We start from the raw sequence: 20,888 nt of genomic DNA, 5'->3' as shown, positions 1-20,888 counted from the left end.
GGTTTCCATTTCAAGAATTCATACATTTCGTATCACATGTAGATCTTGGAACATGGAAAAAAAACTTTTGTCAAATGCACAAATTCTGCAAAACGTAACTGCTTCTCTACTGCAATTTGTTGATTTTGTGCTAAGAGCATAGTTAAACCTAATTGTTCATTGTTTTTTATATGATATGATGATATATCCTATTGTTTCTTACAGTGCATTGGGTTGAAAAACAGTTTAACAGGATCTATTGAAGAGGGTAGATGGTTATGAAACAGGGACTTCTTGAACTGCATTCCTACACTCTACCACTGAGTAAAACCCTTGAATGCTGAAAACTGCCCTTTTCTAAAAAGGTGATAGAGTGGGTGACTGTATGGAACTTGTAGAACTAATGACATCAGTACACTTCTGGTCAGCTGGACAAATTAATACATTTCATTAAGGGCATATTATTGGTTTCCACCACAGTTTTATAACGTTCATATGAGCTTCCAATGGACTATTTCAAACTGATAATATCACCAGTAGAACTTGGGTGAATTTAAAACACAGCTTGTATCATATGAATAAATCCTAAACAGCTTAATGGTGTTTACCATATGTTTCAGGAGATGATCAGGAGTATTTCAAATGTAGAAATGTGTTGCTCATTACATAAAATGCTGAGATTGTAAATGTTTTCTTCAATTTATTTAATTAAAAAAATATTTCTACAGGTAAAACAGTTGGACAAGGGGGCACTCAGATTTGAACTAGGGACCTCTTGATCTGCAGTCAAATGCTCTACCACTGAACTATACCCGCAGTTTTGAAACGTTACTCTTTATTAATTCAGTAATATGTACAAAGTGGAAGCAACATGCAATCGCCATCAAAGCAATGCATTTTCAGCCACCAAACCCTCCTTATAACTATAAGATATACACAAGATGTCCTTTATCTGCCTTGGTAAAATACAGTGAGGTTTCCATTTCAAGAATTCATACATTTCGTATCATATGTAGATCTTGGAACATGGAAAAAAAACTTTTGTCAAATCACAAATTCTGCAAAACATAACTGCTTCTCTACTGCAGTTTGTTGATTTTGTACTAAGAGCATAGTTAAACCCAATTGTTCATTGTTTTTTATATGAAATGATGATATATCCTATTATTTCTTACAGTGCATTGGGTTGAAAAATATTTTAACAGGATCTATTGAAGAGGGTATATGGTTATGAAACAGGGACTCCTTGAACTGCACTCCTACCCTCTACCACTGACCTAAACCCTTGAATGCTGAAAACTGCTCTTTTTTAAAAAGGTGATAGAGTGGGTGACTGTATGGAACTTGTAGAACTAATGAAATCAGTGCACTTCTGGTCAGCTGTACAAATTAATACATTTCATTAAGCGCATATTATTGGTTTCCACCACAGTTTTATAACATTCATATGCGCTTCCAATGGACTATTTCAAAGTGATAATATCACCAGTAGAACTTGGGTGAATGTAATACACAGCTTGTATCATACGAAGAATTCCGAAACAGCTTAATGGTGTTTACCCTATGTTTCCGGGGATGATCAGGAGTATTTCAAATGTAGAAATGTGTTGCTCATTACATAAAATGCTAAAATTGTAAATGTTTTCTTCAATTTATTTAAAAAAATATTTCTACAGGTAAAGCAGTTGGACAAGGGGTCACCCAGATTTGAACTAGAAAACTCTTGATCTGCAATCGAATTCTCTACCACTGAGCTATAAACCATATTCTGAAATATTTACCTTTATTTATTCAGTAATATGTACAAAGTGGAAGCAACATGCAATCACCATCAAAGCAATGCATTTTCAGCCACCAAACCCTCCTTATAAGTATAAGGGGTACAAAAGATGTCCTTTATCTGCCTTCATAAAATACAGTGAGGTTTCCAGTGCAAGAATTCATACATTTCGTATGACATGTAGATCTTGGAACATGGAAAAAAAAACTTTTGTCAAATGCACAAATTCTGCAAAACGTAACTGCTTCTCTACTGCAGTTGTTGTTTTTGTGCTAAGAGCATAGTTAAACCCAATTGTTCATTGTTTTGTATATGAAATGATGATATATCTTATTGTTTCTTACACTGCATTGGGTTGAAAAACATTTTAACAGTATCTATTGAAGAGGGTATATGGTTATGAAACATGGACTTCTTGAACTTCACTCCTACCTTCTACCACTGACATAAACCCTTGAATGCTGAAAACTGCCCTTTTTTAAAAAAGTGATAGAGTGGGTGGCTGTATGGAACTTGTAGAACTAATGACATCAGTGCACTTCTGGTCAGCTGTACAAATTAATACATTTCATTAAGGGCATATTATTGGTTTCCACCACAGTTTTATAACATTCATATGAGCTTCCAATGGACTATTTCAAACTGATAATATCACCAGTAGAACTTGGGTGAATGTAATACACAGCTTGTATCATACGAAGAAATCCGAAACAGCTTAATGGTGTTTACACTATGTTTCAGGAGATGATCAGGAGTATTTCAAATGTAGAAATGTGTTGCGTATTACATAAAATGCTAAGATTGTAAATGTTTTCTTCAATTTATTTAATTAAGAAAATATTTCTACAGGTAAAACAGTTGGACAAGGGGGCACCCAGATTTGAACTAGGGACCTCTTGATCTGCAGTCAAATGCTCTACCACTGAGCTATACCCCCAATTCTGAAACGTTCTCCTATTTATTCAGTAATATGTGCAAAGTGGAAGCAACATGCATTCACCGTCAAAGCAATGCATTTGCAGCCACCAAACCCTCCTTATAAGTATAGGGGGTACAAAAGATATCCTTTATCTGCCTTCGTAAAATACAGTGAGGTTTCCAGTGCAAGAATTCATACATTTCTTGTCACATGTAGATCTTGGAACATGGAAAAAAAAACTTTTTGTCAAAAGCACAAAATCTGCAAAACGTAACTGCTTCTGTACTGAAGTTTGTTGATTTTGTGCTAAGAGCATAGTTAAACCCAATTGTTCATTGTTTTGTATAAGAAATGATGATATATCTTATTGTTTCTTACAGTGCATTGGGTTAACAAACATTTTAACAGGATCTATTGAAGAGGGTATATGGTTATTAAACAGGGACTTCTTGAACTACACTCCTACGCTCTACCACTGACATAGACCCTTGAATGTTGAAAACTGCCCTTTTTTAAAAAAAGTGATAGAGTGCGTGACTGTATGGAACTTGTAGAACTAATGACATCAGTGCACTTCTGGTAAGCTGTACAAATTAATACATTTCATTAAGGGCATATTATTGGTTTCCACCACAGTTTTATAACATTCATATGAGCTTCCAGTGGACTATTTCAAACTGATAATATCACCAGTAGAACTTGGGTAAATGTAATACACAGCTTGTATCATACGAAGAAATCCGAAACAGCTTAATGGTGTTTACCCTATGTTTCAGGAGATGATCAGGAGTATTTCAAATGTAGAAATGTGTTGCTCATTACATAAAATGCTAAGATTGTAAATACTTTCTTCAATTAAAAAAATATTTCTACAGGTGCAACAGTTGGACCAGGGGGCACTCAGATTTGAACGAGGGACCTCTTGAGCTGTAGTCAAATGCTTTACTACTGAGCTATACCTGCAGTTCTAAAATGTTCACCTTTATTAATTCAGTAATATGTACAAAGTGCAAGCAACATGCAATCACCATCAAAGCAATGCATTTTCAGCCACCAAACCCTCCTTATAAGTATATGGGGTGCGAAGGATGTCCTTTATCTGCCTTGGTAAAATACAGTGAGGTTTCCATTGCAAGAATTCATACATTTCGTATCACATGTAGATCTTGGAACATGGAAAAAAAAACTTTTGTCAAATGCACAAATTCTGCAAAACGTAACTGCTTCTCTACTGCAGTTTGTTGATTTTGTGCTAAGAGCATAGTTAAACCGAATTGTTCATTGTGTTTTACACGAAATGATGATATATCCTATTGTTTCTTACAGTGCATTGGGTTCAAAAACATTTTACAGGATCTATTGAAGAGGGTATATGGTTATGAAACAGGGACTTCTTGAACTGCACTCCTACGCTCTACCACTGACATAAACCCTTGAATGCTGAAAATTGCCCTTTTTAAAAAAAGTGATAGAGTGGGTGACTGTATGAAACTTGTAGAACTAATGACATCAGTGCACTTCTGGTCTGCTGTACAAATGAATACATTTCATTAAGGGCATATTATTGGTTTCCACCATAGGTTTATAACATTCATATGAGCTTCCAATGGACTATTTCAAACTGATAATATCACCAGTAGAACTTAGGTGAATGTAATACACAGCTTGTATCATACGAAGAAATCCGAAACAGCTTAATGGTGTTTACCCTATGTTTCAGGAGATGATCAGGAGTATTTCAAATATAGAAACGTGTTGCTCATTACATAAAATGCTAAGATTGTAAATACTTTCTTCAATTAAAAAAATATTTCTACAGGTGCAACAGTTGGACCAGGGGGCACTCAGATTTGAACGAGGGACCTCTTGAGCTGTAGTCAAATGCTCTACCACTGAGCTATGCCTGCAGTTGTAAAATGTTCACCTTTATTAATTCAGTAATATGTACAAAGTGCAAGCAACATGCAATCACCATCAAAGCAATGCATTTTCAGCCACCAAACCCTCCTTATAAGTATATGGGGTGCGAAGGATGTCCTTTATCTGCCTTGGTAAAATACAGTGAGGTTTCCATTGCAAGAATTCATACATTTCGTATTACATGTAGATCTTGGAACATGGAAAAAAAACTTTTGTCAAATGCACAAATTCTGCAAAACGTAACTGCTTCTCTACTGCAGTTTGTTGATTTTGTGCTAAGAGCATAGTTAAACCGAATTGTTCATTGTGTTTTACACGAAATTATGATATATCCTATTGTTTCTTACAGTGCATTGGGTTCAAAAACATTTTACAGGATCTATTGAAGAGGGTATATGGTTATGAAACAGGGACTTCTTGAACTGCACTCCTACCCTCTACCACTGACATAAACCCTTGAATGCTAAAAACGGCTCTTTTTTAAAAAGTTGATAGAGTGGGTGACTGTATGGAACTTGTAGAACTAATGACATCAGTGCACTTCTGGTCAGCTGTACAAATGAATACATTTCATTAAGGGCATATTATTGGTTTCCACCACAGGTTTATAACATTCATATGAGCTTCCAATTGACTATTTCAAACTGATAATATCACCAGTAGAACTTGGGTGAATGTAATACACAGCTTGTATCATACGAAGAAATCCGAAACAGCTTAATGGTGTTTACCCTATGTTTCAGGAGATGATCAGGAGTATTTCAAATATAGAAACGTGTTGCTCATTACATAAAATGCTAAGATTGTAAATATTTTCTTCAATTTATTTAATTAAAAAAATATTTCTACAGGTCCAACAGTTGGACCAGGGGGCACTCAGATTTGAACGAGGGACCTCTTGATCTGCAGTCAAATGCTCTACCACTGAGCTATACCTGAGGTTCAAAAATGTTCACCTTTATTAATTCAGTAATATGTACAAAGTGCAAGCAACATGAAATCACCATCAAAGCAATGCATTTTCAGCCACCAAACCCTCCTTATAAGTATATGGGGTGCGAAGGATGTCCTTTATCTGCCTTGGTAAAATACAGTGAGGTTTCCATTGCAAGAATTCATACATTTTGTATCACATGTAGATCTTGGAACATGGAAAGAAAACTGTTGTCAAATGCACAAATTCTGCAAAACGTAACTGCTTCTCTACTGCAGTTTGTTGATTTTGTGCTAAGAGCATAGTTAAACCCAATTGTTCATTGTTTTTTACACAAAATGATGATATATCCTATTGTTTCTTACAGTGCATTGGGTTCAAAAACATTTTACAGGATCTATTGAAGAGGGTATATTGTTATGAAACAGGGACTTCTTGAACTGCACTCCTACGCTCTACCACTTACATAAACCCTTGAATGCTGAAAATTGCCCTTTTTAAAAAAAAGTGATAGAGTGGGTGACTGTATGGAACTTGTAGAACTAATGACATCAGTGCACTTCTGGGCAGCTGTACAAATTAATACATTTCATTAAGGGCATATTATTGGTTTCTACCACAGTTTTATAACTTTCATATGAGCTTCCAATGGACTATTTCAAACTGATAATATTACCAGTAGAACTTGGGTGAAGGTAATACACAGCGTGTATCATACGAAGAAATCTGAAACAGCTTAATGGTGTTTACACTATGTTTCAGAGGATGATCAGGAGTATTTCAAATGTAGAAATGTGTTGCTCATTACATAAAATGCTAAGATTGTAAATGTTTTCTTCAATTTATTTAAAACAAAATTTCTACAGGTACAACAGTTGGACCAGGGGGCACCCAGATTCGAACTAAGGACCTCTTGAACTGCAGTCAAATGCTCTACCACTGAGCTATACCCCCAGTTCTACAATGTTCACCTTTACTAATTCAGTAATATGTACAAAGTGCAAGCAACATGCAATCACCATGAAAGCAAAGCATTTTCAGCCACCAAACCCTCCTTATAGGTATATGGGGTGCGAAGGATGTCCTTTATCTGCCTTGGTAAAATACAGTGAGGTTTCCATTTCAATAATTCATACATTTCGTATCACATGTAGATCTTGGAACATGGAAAAAAAAGTTTTGTCAAATGCACAAATTCTGCAAAACGTAACTACTTCTCTACTGCAGTTTGTTGATTTTGTGCTAAGAGCATAGTTAAACCCAATTGTTCATTGTTTTTTATATGAAATGATTATATATCCTATTGTTTCTTACAGTGCATTGGGTTGAAAAACATTTTAACAGGATCTATTGAAGAGGATATATGGTTATGAATCAGGGACTTCTTGAACTGCATTCCTACGCTCTACCACTGAGTTAAACACTTGAATGCTGAAAACTGCCCTTTTTTAAAAAGGTGATAGAGTGGGTGACTGTATGGAACTTGTAGAACTAATGACATCAGTGCACTTCTGGTCAGCTGGAGAAATTAATACATTTCATTAAGGGCATATTATTGGTTTCCACCACAGTTTTATAACGTTCATATGAGCTTCCAATGGACTATTTCAAACTGATAATATCACCAGTAGAACTTAGGTGAATGTAAAACACAGCTTGTATCATATGAAGAAATCCTAAACAGCTTAATGGTGTTTACCCTATGTTTCAGGAGATGATCAGGAGTATTTCAAATGTAGAAATGTGTTGCTCATTACATAAAATGCTAAGATTGTAAATGTTTTCTTCAATTTATTTAATTAAAAAAATATTTCTACAGGTAAAACAGTTGGACAAGGGGGCACCCAGATTTCAACTAGGGACCTTTTGATCTGCAGTCAAATGCTCTACCACTGAACTATACGCCCATTTCTGAAATTTTCACCTTTATTAATTCAGTAATATGTACAAAGTTAAAGCAACATGCAATCACCATCAAAGCAATGCATTTTCAGCCATCAAACCCTCCTTATAAGTATAAGGGGTACAAAAGATGTACTTTATCTGCCTTCGTAAAATACAGTGAGGTTTCCAGTGCAAGAATTCATACATTTCGTATTACATGTAGATCTTGGAACATGGAAAAAAAAACTTTTGTCAAATGCACAAATTCTGCAAAATGTAAATGCTTCTCTACTGCAGTTTGTTTATTTTGTGCTAAGCGCATAGTTAAACCCAATTGTTCATTGCTTTTTATATGAAATGATGATATATCCTATTGTTTCTTACAGTGCATTGGGTTGAAAAATATTTTAACAGGATCTATTGAAGAGGGTATATGGTTATGAAACAGGGACTTCTTGAACTGCACTCCTACCCTCTACCATTGACATAAACCCTTGAATGCTGAAAACGGCTCTTTTTTAAAAAGTTGATAGAGTGGGTGACTGTATGGAACTTGTAGAACTAATGACATCAGTGCACTTCTGGTCAGCTGTACAAATGAATACATTTCATTAAGGGCATATTATTGGTTTCCACCACAGGTTTATAACATTCATATGAGCTTCCAATGGACTATTTCAAACTGATAATATCACCAGTGGAACTTGGGTGAATGTAATACACAGCTTGTATCATACGAAGAAATCCGAAACAGCATAATGGTGTTTACCCTATGTTTCAGGAGATGATCAGGAGTATTTCAAATATAGAAATGTGTTGCTCATTACATAAAATGCTAAGATTGTAAATATTTTCTTCAATTAAAAAAATATTTCTACAGGTGCAACAGTTGGACCAAGGGGCACTCAGATTTGAACGAGGGACCTCTTGATCTGAAGTCAAATGCTCTACCACTGAGCTATACCTGCAGTTCTAAAATGTTAATCTTTATTAATTCAGTAATATGTACAAAGTGCAAGCAACATGCAATCACCATCAAAGCAATGCATTTTCAGCCACCAAACCCTCCATTTAAGTATATGGGGTGCGAAGGATGTCCTTTATCTGCCTTGGTAAAATACAGTGAGGTTTCCATTGCAAGAATTCATACATTTCGTATCACATGTAGATCTTGGAACATGGAAAAAAAACTTTTGTCAAATGCACAAATTCTGCAAAACGTACGTAACTGCTTCTCTACTGCAGTTTGTTGATTTTGTGCTAAGAGCATAGTTAAACCCAATTGTTCATTGTTTTTTACACAAAATGATGATATATCCTATTGTTTCTTACAGTGCATTGGGTTCAAAAACATTTTACAGGATCTATTGAAGAGGGTATATGGTTATGAAACAGGGACTTCTTGAACTGCACTCCTACGCTCTACCACTGACATAAACCCTTGAATGCTGAAAATTGCCCTTTTTAAAAAAAGTGATAGAGTGGGTGACTATACGGAACTTGTAGAACTAATGACATCAGTGCACTTCTGGGCAGCTGTACAAATTAATACATTTCATTAAGGGCATATTATTGGTTTCTACCACAGTTTTATAACTTTCATATGAGCTTCCAATGAACTATTTAAAACTGATAATATTACCAGTAGAACTTGGGTGAAGGTAATACACAGCTTGTATCATACGAAGAAATCTGAAACAGCTTAATGGTGTTTACACTATGTTTCAGAAGATGATCAGGAGTATTTCAAATGTAGAAATGTGTTGCTCATTACATAAAATGCTAAGATTGTAAATGTTTTCTTCAATTTATTTAAAACAATATTTATACAGGTACAACAGTTGGACCAGGGGGCACCCAGATTCGAACAAGGGACCTCTTGAACTGCAGTCAAATGCTCTACCACTGAGCTATACCCCCAGTTCTGAAATGTTCACCTTTACTAATTCAGTAATATGTACAAAGTGCAAGCAACATGCAATCACCATCAAAGCAAAGCATTTTCAGCCACCAAAACCTCCTTATAGGTATATGGGGTGCGAAGGATGTCCTTTATCTGCCTTGGTAAAATACAGTGAGGTTTCTATTGCAAGAATTCATACATTTCGTATCACATGTAGATCTTGGAACATGGAAAAAAAACTTTTGTCAAATGCACAAATTCTGCAAAACGTAACTGCTTCTCTACTGCAGTTTGTTGATTTTGTGCTAAGAGCATAGTTAAACCCAATTGTTCATTGTTTTTTATATGAAATGATTATATATCCTATTGTTTCTTACAGTGCATTGGGTTGAAAAACATTTTAACAGGATCTAGTGAAGAGGATATATGGTTATGAATCAGGGACTTCTTGAACTGCATTCCTACGCTCTACCACTGAGTTAAACCCTTGAATGCTGAAAACTGCCCTTTTTTAAAAAGGTGATAGAGTGGGTGACTGTATGGAACTTGTAGAACTAATGACATCAGTGCACTTCTGGTCAGCTGTACAAATGAATACATTTCATTAAGGGCATATTATTGGTTTCCACCACAGGTTTATAACATTCATATGAGCTTCCAATGGACTATTTCAAACTGATAATATCACCAGTAGAACTTGGGTGAATGTAATACACAGCTTGTATCATACGAAGAAATCCGAAACAGCTTAATGGTGTTTACCCTATGTTTCAGGAGATGATCAGATGTATTTCAAATATAGAAACGTGTTGCTCATTACATAAAATGCTAAGATTGTAAATATTTTCTTCAATTAAAAAAATATTTCTACAGGTGCAACAGTTGGACCAGGGGGCCCTCAGATTTGAACGAGGGACCTCTTGATTTGCAGTCAAATGCTCTACCACTGAGCTATACTTGCAGTTCTAAAATGTTCACCTTTACTAATTCAGTAATATGTACAAAGTGCAAGCAACATGCAATCACCATCAAAGCAATGCATTTTCAGCCACCAAACCCTCCTTATAAGTATAAGGGGTGCAAAGGATGTCCTTTATCTGCCTTGGTAAAATACAGTGAGGTTTCCATTGCAAGAATTCATAAATTTCGTATCACATGTAGATCTTGGAACATGGAAAAAAAATCTTTTGTCAAATGCACAAATTCTGCAAAATGCAACTGCTTCTCTACTGCAGTTTGTTGATTTTGTGCTAAGAGCATAGTTAAACCCAAATGTTCATTCTTTTGTATATGAAATGATGATATATCTTATTGTTTCTTACAGTGCATTGGGTTGAAAAACATTTTAACAGGATCTATTGAAGAGGGTATATGGTTATGAAACAGTGACTTCTTGATCTGCATTCCTACGCCCTACCACTGAGTTAAACCCTTGAATTCTGAAAACTGCCGTTTTTTAAAAAGGTGATAGAGTGGTTGACTGTATGGAACTTGTAGAACTAATGACATCAGTGCAATTCTGGTCAGCTGTACAAATTAATACATTTCATTAAGGGCATATTATTGGTTTCCACCACAGTTTTATAACATTCATATGAGCTTCCAATGGACTATTTCAAACTGATAATATCACCAGCAGAACTTGGGTGAATGTAAAACACAGCTTGTATCATACGAAGAAATCCTAAACAGTTTCAAGGTGTTTACCCCATGTTTCTGGAGATGATCAGGAGTATTTCAAATGTAGAAATGTGTTGCTCATTACATAAAATGCTAAGATTGTAAATGTTTACTTCAATTTATTTAATTAAAAACATATTTCTACAGGTAAAACAGTTGGACAAGGGGGCACCCAGATTTGAACAAGAGACCTTTTGATTTGCAGTGAAATGCTCTACCCCTGAGCTATACCCCCATTTCTGAAATGTTCACCTTTATTTATTCAGTAATATGTACAAAGTGGAAGCAACATGCAATCACCATCAAAGCAATGCATTTTCAGCCACCAAACCCTCCTTATAAGTATAAGGGGTACAAAAGATTTCCTTTATCTGCCTTGGTAAAATACAATGAGGTTTCCATTGCAAGAATTCATACATTTCGTATCACATGTAGATCTTGGAACATGGAACAAAAATCTTTTGTAAAATGCACAAATTCTGCAAAATGTAACTGCTTCTCTACTGCAGTTTGTTGATTTTGTGCTAAGAGCATAGTTAAACCCAATTGTTCATTGTTTTGTATATGAAATGATGATATATCTTATTGTTTCTTACAGTGCATTGGGTTGAAAAACATTTTAACAGGATCTATTGAAGAGGGTATATGGTTATTAAACAGGGACTTCTTGAACTGCATTCCTACGCTCTACCACTGAGTTAAACCCTTGAATGCTGAAAACTGCCCTTTTATAAAAAAGGTGATAGAGTGGGTGACTGTATGGAACTTGTAGAACTAATGACATCAGTGCACTTCTGGTCAGCTGTATAAATTAATACATTTCATTAAGGGCATATTATTGGTTTCCACCACAGGTTTATAACATTCATATGAGCTTCCAATGGACTATTTCAAACTGATAATATCACCAGTGGAACTTGGGTGAATGTAATACACAGCTTGTATCATACGAAGAAATCCGAAACAGCTTAATGGTGTTTACCCTATGTTTCAGGAGATGATCAGGAGTATTTCAAATATAGAAACGTGTTGCTCATTACATAAAATGCTAAGATTGTAAATATTTTCTTCAATTAAAAAAATATTTCTACAGGTGCAACAGTTGGACCAAGGGGCACTCAGATTTGAACGAGGGACCTCTTGATCTGAAGTCAAATGCTCTACCACTGAGCTATACCCCCAGTTCTGAAATGTTCACCTTTACTAATTCATTAATATGTACAAAGTGCAAGCAACATGCAATCACCATCAAAGCAAAGCATTTTCAGCCACCAAACCCTCCTTATAGGTATATGGGGTGCGAAGGATGTCCTTTATCTGCCTTGGTAAAATACAGTGAGGTTTCTATTGCAAGAATTCATACATTTCGTATCACATGTAGATCTTGGAACATGGAAAAAAAACTTTTGTCAAATGCACAAATTCTGCAAAATGTAACTGCTTCTCTACTGCAGTTTGTTGATTTTGTGCTAAGAGCATAGTTAAACCAATTGTTCATTGTTTTTTATATGAAATGATTATATATCCTATTGTTTCTTACAGTGCATTGGGTTGAAAAACATTTTAACAGGATCTATTGAAGAGGATATATGGTTATGAATCAGGGACTTCTTGAACTGCATTCCTACGCTCTACCACTGAGTTAAACCCTTGAATGCTGAAAACTGCCCTTTTTTAAAAAGGTGATAGAATGGGTGACTGTATGGAACTTGTAGAACTAATGACATCAGTGCACTTCTGGTCAGCTGTACAAATGAATACATTTCATTAAGGGCATATTATTGGTTTCCACCACAGGTTTATAACATTCATATGAGCTTCCAATGGACTATTTCAAACTGATAATATCACCAGTAGAACTTGGGTGAATGTAATACACAGCTTGTATCATACGAAGAAATCCAAAACAGCTTAATGGTGTTTACCCTATGTTTCAGGAGATGATCAGGAGTATTTCAAATATAGAAACGTGTTGCTCATTACATAAAATGCTAAGATTGTAAATATTTTCTTCAATTAAAAAAATATTTCTACAGGTGCAACAGTTGGACCAGGGGGCCCTCAGATTTGAACGAGGGACCTCTTGATCTGCAGTCAAATGCTCTACCACTGAGCTATACCTGCAGTTCTAAAATGTTCACCTTTACTAATTCAGTAATATGTACAAAGTGCAAGCAACATGCAATCACCATCAAAGCAATGCATTTTCAGCCACCAAACCCTCCTTATAAGTATAAGGGGTGCGAAGGATGTCCTTTATCTGCCTTGGTAAAATACAGTGAGGTCTCCATTTCAAGAATTCATACATTTCATATCACATGTAGATCTTGGAACATGGAAAAAAAACTTTTGTCAAATGCACAAATTCTGCAAAACGTAACTGCTTCTCTACTGCAGTTTGTTGATTTTGTGCTAAGAGCATAGTTAAACCCAATTGTTCATTGTTTTTATATGAAATGATGATATATCCTATTGTTTCTTACAGTGCATTGGGTTGAAAAACATTTTAACAGGATCTATTGAAGAGGGTAGATGGTTATGAAACAGGGACTTCTTGAACTGCATTCCTACGCTCTACCACTGAGTTAAACCCTTGAATGCTGAAAACTGCCCTTTTTAAAAAAAGTGATAGAGTGGGTGACTGTATGGAACGTGTAGAACTAATGACATCAGTGCACTTCTGGGAAGCTGTACAAATTAATACATTTCATTAAGGGCATATTATTGGTTTCCACCACAGTTTTATAACATTCATATGAGCTTCCAATGGACTATTTCAAACTGATAATATCACCAGTAGAACTTGGGTGAATGTAAAACACAGCTTGTATCATACGAAGAAATCCTAAACAGTTTCATGGTGTTTACCCTATGTTTCAGGAGATGATCAGGAGTATTTCAGATGTAGAAATGTGTTGCTCATTACATAAAATGCTAAGATTGTAAATGTTTTCTTCAATTTATTTAATTAAAAAAATATTTCTACAGGTAAAACAGTTGAACGAGGGGGCACCCAGATTTGAACTAGGACCTCTTGATCTGCAGTCAAATGCTCTACCACTGAGCTATACCCCCAATTCTGAAAAGTTCACCTTTATTAATTCAGTAATATGTACAAAGTGCAAGCAACATGCAATCACCATCAAAACAATGCATTTTCAGCCACCAAACCCTCCTTATAAGTATAAGTGGTACAAAAGATGTCCTTTATCTGCCTTGGTAAAATACAGTGAGGTTTCCATTGCAAGAATTCATACATTTCGTATCACATGTAGATCTTGGAACATGGAAAAAAAATCTTTTGTCAAATGCACAAATTCTGCAAAATGCAACTGCTTCTCTACTGCAGTTTGTTGATTTTGTGCTAAGAGCATAGTTAAACCCAATTGTTCATTGTTTTGTATATGAAATGATGATATATCTTATTGTTTCTTACAGTGCATTGGGTTGAAAAACATTTTAACAGGATCTATTGAAGAGGGTATATGGTTATTAAACAGGGACTTCTTGAACTGCATTCCTACGCTCTACCACTGAGTTAAACCCTTGAATGCTGAAAACTGCCCTTTTATAAAAAAGGTGATAGAGTGGGTGACTGTATGGAACTTGTAGAACTAATGACATCAGTGCACTTCTGGTCAGCTGTATAAATTAATACATTTCATTAAGGGCATATTATTGGTTTCCACCACAGGTTTATAACATTCATATGAGCTTCCAATGGACTATTTCAAACTGATAATATCACCAGTGGAACTTGGGTGAATGTAATACACAGCTTGTATCATACGAAGAAATCCGAAACAGCTTAATGGTGTTTACCCTATGTTTCAGGAGATGATCAGGAGTATTTCAAATATAGAAACGTGTTGCTCATTACATAAAATGCTAAGATTGTAAATATTTTCTTCAATTAAAAAAATATTTCTACAGGTGCAACAGTTGGACCAAGGGGCACTCAGATTTGAACGAGGGACCTCTTGATCTGAAGTCAAATGCTCTACCACTGAGCTATACCCCCAGTTCTGAAATGTTCACCTTTACTAATTCAGTAATATGTACAAAGTGCAAGCAACATGCAATCACCATCAAAGCAAAGCATTTTCAGCCACCAAACCCTCCTTATAGGTATATGGGGTGCGAAGGATGTCCTTTATCTGCCTTGGTAAAATACAGTGAGGTTTCTATTGCAAGAATTCATACATTTCGTATCACATGTAGATCTTGGAACATGGAAAAAAAACTTTTGTCAAATGCACAAATTCTGCAAAATGTAACTGCTTCTCTACTGCAGATTGTTGATTTTGTGCTAAGAGCATATTTAAACCAATTGTTCATTGTTTTTTATATGAAATGATTATATATCCTATTGTTTCTTACAGTGCATTGGGTTGAAAAACATTTTAACAGGATCTATTGAAGAGGATATATGGTTATGAATCAGGAACTTCTTGAACTGCATTCCTACGCTCTACCACTGAGTTAAACCCTTGAATGCTGAAAACTGCCCTTTTTTAAAAAGGTGATAGAGTGGGTGACTGTATGGAACTTGTAGAACTAATGACATCAGTGCACTTCTGGTCAGCTGTACAAATGAATACATTTCATTAAGGGCATATTATTGGTTTCCACCACAGGTTTATAACATTCATATGAGCTTCCAATGGACTATTTCAAACTGATAATATCACCAGTAGAACTTGGGTGAATGTAATACACAGCTTGTATCATACGAAGAAATCCGAAACAGCTTAATGGTGTTTACCCTATGTTTCAGGAGATGATCAGGAGTATTTCAAATATAGAAACGTGTTGCTCATTACATAAAATGCTAAGATTGTAAATATTTTCTTCAATTAAAAAAATATTTCTACAGGTGCAACAGTTGGACCAGGGGGCCCTCAGATTTGAACGAGGGACCTCTTGATCTGCAGTCAAATGCTCTACCACTGAGCTATACCTGCAGTTCTAAAATGTTCACCTTTACTAATTCAGTAATATGTACAAAGTGCAAGCAACATGCAATCACCATCAAAGCAATGCATTTTCAGCCACCAAACCCTCCTTATAAGTATAAGGGGTGCGAAGGATGTCCTTTATCTGCCTTGGTAAAATACAGTGAGGTCTCCATTTCAAGAATTCATACATTTCATATCACATGTAGATCTTGGAACATGGAAAAAATACTTTTGTCAAATGCACAAATTCTGCAAAACGTAACTGCTTCTCTACTGCAGTTTGTTGATTTTGTGCTAAGAGCATAGTTAAACCCAATTGTTCATTGTTTTTATATGAAATGATGATATATCCTATTGTTTCTTACAGTGCATTGGGTTGAAAAACATTTTAACAGGATCTATTGAAGAGGGTAGATGGTTATGAAACAGGGACTTCTTGAACTGCATTCCTACGCTCTACCACTGAGTTAAACCCTTGAATGCTGAAAACTGCCCTTTTTAAAAAAAGTGATAGAGTGGGTGACTGTATGGAATGTGTAGAACTAATGACATCAGTGCACTTCTGGGAAGCTGTACAAATTAATACATTTCATTAAGGGCATATTATTGGTTTCCACCACAGTTTTATAACATTCATATGAGCTTCCAATGGACTATTTCAAACTGATAATATCACCAGTAGAACTTGGGTGAATGTAAAACACAGCTTGTATCATACGAAGAAATCCTAAACAGTTTCATGGTGTTTACCCTATGTTTCAGGAGATGATCAGGAGTATTTCAGATGTAGAAATGTGTTACTCATTACATAAAATGCTAAGATTGTAAATGTTGTCTTCAATTTATTTAATTAAAAAAATATTTCTACAGGTAAAACAGATGAACAAGGGGGCACCCAGATTTGAACTAGGACCTCTTGATCTGCAGTCAAATGCTCTACCACTGAGCTATACCCCCAGTTCTGAAAAGTTCACCTTTATTAATTCAGTAATATGTACAAAGTGCAAGCAACATGCAATCACCATCAAAGCAATGCATTTTCAGCCACCAAACCCTCCTTATAAGTATATGGGGTGTGAAGGATGTCCTTTATCTGCCTTGGTAAAATACAGTAAGGTTTCCATTGCAAGAATTCATACATTTCGTATCACATGTAGATCTTGGAACATGGAAAAAAAATCTTTTGTCAAATGCACAAATTCTGAAAAATGTAACTGCTTCTCTACTGCAGTTTGTTGATTTTGTGCTAAGAGCATAGTTAAACCCAATTGTTCATTGTTTTGTATATGAAATGATTATATATCTTATTGTTTCTTACAGTGCATTGGGTTGCAAAACATTTAACAGGATCTATTGAAGAGGGTATATGGTTATGAAACAGGGACTTCTTGAACTACACTCCTACGCTCTACCACTGACATAAACCCTTGAATGTTGAAAACTGCCCTTTTTTAAAAAGGTGATAGAGTGGGTGACTCTATGGCACTTTTAGAACTAATGGCATCAGTGCACTTCTGGTCAGCTGTACAAATTAATAAATTTCACTAAGGGCATATTATTGGTTTCCAACACAGTTTTATAACATTCATATGAGCTTCCAATGGACTATTTCAAACTGGTAATATCACCAGTAGAACTTGGGTGAATGTCAAACACAGCTTGTATCATATGAAGAAATCCTAAACAGTTTCATGGTGTTTACCCTATGTTTCAGGAGATGATCAGGAGTATTTCTAATGTAGAAATGTGTTGCTCATTACATAAAATGCTAAGATTGTAAATGTTTTCTTCAATTAAAAACATATTTCTACAGGTAAAACAGTTTAACAAGGGGGCACCCAGTTTTGAACTAGGGACCTCTTGATCTGCAGTAAAATGCTCTCCACTGAGCTATACCCCCATTTCTGAAAAGTTCACCTTTATTAATTCAGTAATATGTACAAAGTGCAAGCAACATGCAATCACCATCAAAACAATGCATTTTCAGCCACCAAACCCTCCTTATAAGTATAAGTGGTACAAAAGATGTCCTTTATCTGCCTTGGTAAAATACAGTGAGGTTTCCATTGCAAGAATTCATACATTTCGTATCACATGTAGATCTTGGAACATGGAAAAAAAATCTTTTGTCAAATGCACAAATTCTCCAAAATGTAACTGCTTCTCTACTGCAGTTTGTTGATTTTGTGCTAAGAGCATAGTTAATCCCAATTGTTCATTGTTTTGTACATGAAATGATGATATATCAGATTGTTTCTTACAGTGCATTGGGTTGAAAAACATTTTAACATTATCTATTGAAGAGGGTATATGGTTATGAAACAGGGACTTCTTGAACTACACTCCTACGCTTTACCACTGACATAAATCCTTGAATGTTGAAAACTGCCCTTTTTTAAAAAGGTGATAGAGTGGGTGACTCTATGGAACTTGTAGAACTAATGACATCAGTGCAATTCTGGTCAGCTGTACAAATTAATACATTTCATTAAGGGCATATTATTGGTTTCCACCACAGTTTTATAACATTCATAAGAGCTTCCAATGGACTAGTTCAAACTGATCATATCACCAGTAGAACTTGGGTGAATGTAAAACACAGCTTGTATCATATGAAGAAATCCTAAACAGCTTAATGGTGTTTACCCTATGTTTCAGGTGATGATCAGGAGTATTTCAAATTTAGAAATGTGATGCTCATTACATAAAATGCTAAGATTGTAAATGTTTACTTCAATTTATTTAATTAAAAACATATTTCTACAGGTAAAACAGTTGTACAAGGGGGCACCCAGATTTGAACTAGGGACCTCTTGATCTGCAGTCAAATGCTCTACCACTGAGCTATACCCCCAATTCTGAAACGTTCACCTATTTATTCAGTAATATGTGCAAAGTGGAAGCAACATGCATTCACCGTCAAAGCAATGCATTTGCAGCCACCAAACCCTCCTTATAAGTATAAGGGGTACAAAAGATGTCCTTTATCTGCCTTCGTAAAATACAGTGAGGTTTCCAGTGCAAGAATTCATACATTTCTTGTCACATGTAGATCTTGGATCATGGAAAAAAACTTTTTGTCAAATGCACAAAATCTGCAAAACATAACTGCTTCTGTACTGAAGTTTGTTGATTTTGTGCTAAGAGCATAGTTAAACCCAATTGTTCATTGTTTTGTATAAGAAATGATGATATATCTTATTGTTTCTTACAGTGCATTGGGTTGAAAAACATTTTAACAGGATCTATTGAAGAGGGTATATGGTTATGAAACAGGGACTTCTTGAACTGCACTCCTACCCTCTACCACTGACATAAACCCTTGAATGCTGAAAACTGCCCTTTTTTAAAAAAGTGATAGAGTGGGTGACTCTATGGAACTTGTAGAACTAATGGCATCAGTGCACTTCTGGTCAGCTGTACAAATTAATACAATTCATTAAGGGCATATTATTGGTTTCCACCACAGTTTTATAACATTCATATGAGCTTCCAATGGACTATTTCAAACTGGTAATATCACCAGTAGAACTTGGGTGTATGTCAAACACAGCTTGTATCATATGAAGAAATCCTAAACAGCTTAATGGTGTTTACCCTATGTTTCAGGAGATGATCAGGAGTATTTCTAATGTAGAAATGTGTTGCTCATTACATAAAATGCTAAGATTGTAAATGTTTTCTTCAATTAAAAACATATTTCTACAGGTAAAACAGTTGAACAAGGGGGCACCCAGTTTTGAACTAGGGACCTCTTGATCTGCAGTCAAATGCTCTACCACTGAGCTATACCCCCATTTCTGAAAAGTTCACCTTTATTAATTCAGTAATATGTACAAAGTGCAAGCAACATGCAATCACCATCAAAACAATGCATTTTCAGCCACCAAACCCTCCTTATAAGTATAAGTGGTACAAAAGATGTCCTTTATCTGCCTTGGTAAAATACAGTGAGGTTTCCATTGCAGGAATTCATACATTTCGTATCACATGTAGATCTTGGAACATGGAAAAAAAATCTTTTGTCAAATGCACAAATTCTGCAAAATGTAACTGCTTCTCTACTGCAGTTTGTTGATTTTGTGCTAAGAGCATAGTTAAACCCAATTGTTCATTGTTTTGTATATGAAATGATGATATATCAGATTGTTTCTTACAGTGCATTGGGTTGAAAAACATTTTAACAGGATCTATTGAAGAGGGTATATGGTTATGAAACAGGGACTTCTTGAACTACACTCCTACGCTCTACCACTGACATAAATCCTTGAATGTTGAAAACTGCCCTTTTTTAAAAAGGTGATAGAGTGGGTGACTCTATGGAACTTGTAGAACTAATGACATCAGTGCAATTCTGGTCAGCTGTACAAATTAATACATTTCATTAAGGGCATATTATTGGTTTCCACCAATGTTTTATAACATTCATAAGAGCTTCCAATGGACTATTTCAAACTGATCATATCACCAGTAGAACTTGGGTGAATGTAAAACATAGCTTGTATCATATGAAGAAATCCTAAACAGCTTAATGGTATTTACCCTATGTTTCAGGTGATGATCAGGAGTATTTCAAATGTAGAAATGTGATGCTCATTACATAAAATGCTAAGATTGTAAATGTTTACTTCAATTTATTTAATTAAAAACATATTTCTACAGGTAAAACAGTTGGACAAGGGGGCACCCAGATTTGAACTAGGAACCTTTTGATCTGCAGTCAAATGCTCTACCACTGAGCGATACCCCCAGTTCTGAAAAGTTCACCTTTATTAATTCAGTAATATGTACAAAGTGCAAGCAACATGCAATCACCATCAAAGCAATGCATTTTCAGCCACCAAACCCTCCTTATAAGTATATGGGGTGCGAAGGATGTCCTTTATCTGCCTTGGTAAAATACAGTAAGGTTTCCATTGCAAGAATTCATA

The 20,888-nt window shown here is 35.4% G+C and overlaps 7 non-coding genes across 7 annotated transcripts; all 7 read right to left on the bottom strand.

Annotated features, from left to right (window-relative positions):
• Window positions 1–2,624: 2,624 nt before the first annotated feature.
• On the bottom strand, window positions 2,625–2,696 carry TRNAC-GCA (transfer RNA cysteine (anticodon GCA)). Its single transcript has one exon. It is a non-coding gene; the product is annotated as a tRNA-Cys (tRNA).
• A 3,718-nt stretch (window positions 2,697–6,414) lies between these two features.
• Window positions 6,415–6,486, bottom strand: TRNAC-GCA (transfer RNA cysteine (anticodon GCA)). Its single transcript has one exon. It is a non-coding gene; the product is annotated as a tRNA-Cys (tRNA).
• Window positions 6,487–14,003: 7,517 nt separating this feature from the next.
• Window positions 14,004–14,074, bottom strand: TRNAC-GCA (transfer RNA cysteine (anticodon GCA)). Its single transcript has one exon. It is a non-coding gene; the product is annotated as a tRNA-Cys (tRNA).
• Window positions 14,075–16,843: 2,769 nt separating this feature from the next.
• TRNAC-GCA (transfer RNA cysteine (anticodon GCA)) lies at window positions 16,844–16,914 on the bottom strand. Its single transcript has one exon. It is a non-coding gene; the product is annotated as a tRNA-Cys (tRNA).
• Window positions 16,915–18,739: 1,825 nt separating this feature from the next.
• TRNAC-GCA (transfer RNA cysteine (anticodon GCA)) lies at window positions 18,740–18,811 on the bottom strand. The gene has a single exon. It is a non-coding gene; the product is annotated as a tRNA-Cys (tRNA).
• An 870-nt stretch (window positions 18,812–19,681) lies between these two features.
• TRNAC-GCA (transfer RNA cysteine (anticodon GCA)) lies at window positions 19,682–19,753 on the bottom strand. The gene has a single exon. It is a non-coding gene; the product is annotated as a tRNA-Cys (tRNA).
• Window positions 19,754–20,635: 882 nt separating this feature from the next.
• TRNAC-GCA (transfer RNA cysteine (anticodon GCA)) lies at window positions 20,636–20,707 on the bottom strand. The gene has a single exon. It is a non-coding gene; the product is annotated as a tRNA-Cys (tRNA).
• Between the last annotated feature and the right edge of the window lie 181 nt (window positions 20,708–20,888).

Source organism: Ambystoma mexicanum, unplaced genomic scaffold, assembly GCF_040938575.1.
Source record: "Ambystoma mexicanum isolate Mex_15411 unplaced genomic scaffold, UKY_AmexF1_1 Mex_scaf118, whole genome shotgun sequence".
NCBI classification, from domain to species: domain Eukaryota; kingdom Metazoa; phylum Chordata; class Amphibia; order Caudata; family Ambystomatidae; genus Ambystoma; species Ambystoma mexicanum.
This window is presented reverse-complemented; position numbering and strand designations above follow the sequence as displayed.